The 1,051-nt window shown below is 36.3% G+C and overlaps 1 non-coding gene across 1 annotated transcript; it reads right to left on the bottom strand.

Annotated features, from left to right (window-relative positions):
- Positions 1 to 434: 434 nt before the first annotated feature.
- Positions 435 to 598, bottom strand: LOC115934460 (U1 spliceosomal RNA). Its single transcript, XR_004070254.1, has one exon. It is a non-coding gene; the product is annotated as a U1 spliceosomal RNA (small nuclear RNA).
- Between the last annotated feature and the right edge of the window lie 453 nt (positions 599 to 1,051).

Raw genomic sequence — 1,051 nt, 5'->3', positions numbered from 1 at the left:
AAGTAGTTACTTTAGGACTTATAGTATATATCTTTAACAGTTACTTTAGAATTTATAGTATATATCTTTATAGTATATATCTTTATAGTATTTAGTATATATCTCTAGTATATATCTTTAGATATATATCTATATCTTAGATTTATAGTATATATCTTTAGCTTATCATAGTCTACCTCCTAGTAATATTATACCACTTCAGGTACAGTAAACTTTCTTTCACCACTGCCCCCACAGCCACCACCCATCAGCCTTTGTGCTATTGCTGTTATACGTTTTATTTCACTAATCCCTATGAATTCCATTATATACTATTACTAAACAACATATTTTAAACAGCCAATGATTTTTTAAAGAGACTCAAAATAAGAAAAAGTGTATTTCATTTTTACCCTCTTATTTACCATTTCTAGTGTTCTTCTTTTTTTTTTCCCCAGGGGAAAGCGCAAACAAAATCCCCCACTACCACAAATTATGCAGTTGAGTTTCCCACATTTGGCGAAATCACAGGTGTCAGCACATCCAGAGTGCAATGGATAAGACTTGCCATGGGAAAACCATCTATGTGATCATGGTATCTCCCCTGCCAGGTAAGTATAGTATTCTTCAGTTCTTTGCTGATTGAATGTCTTCTGGCATGGATTATTTCTGAATCTGCTGTCATTTTTTCTTCATTCCTGTATATATAATGTATTTTTCCCACTCCTTTGGATGCTTTTAATGTTTTCTCTTTATCATTTTTTTGTTTTTGTTTTTGGTTTTGGTTTTTGGTTTTTTCTTTTTTTGAGACAGGGTCCTGCTATGTTGCTCAGGCTAGAGTGAGTGGCTATGCACAGGGGTGATTCCATTGCTAATGAGAACAGGAGTTTTGATCATCTCCATTTTTGACCTGGGCCGGTTCACTCCTCCTTAGCAACCTGGTGGTCCCCTGCTCCTGGGAGGTCACCATACTGATACTGAAGTTAGTGTGGACACTTGATTGGCATAGTGCACTACAGCCCAGAACTCTTGGGAACAAGCAATCTTCCCACCTCAAACTCCTGAGTACCTG

Source organism: Gorilla gorilla, chromosome 3 (assembly GCF_029281585.2).
Source record: "Gorilla gorilla gorilla isolate KB3781 chromosome 3, NHGRI_mGorGor1-v2.1_pri, whole genome shotgun sequence".
Taxonomy (NCBI): domain Eukaryota; kingdom Metazoa; phylum Chordata; class Mammalia; order Primates; family Hominidae; genus Gorilla; species Gorilla gorilla.
This window is presented reverse-complemented; position numbering and strand designations above follow the sequence as displayed.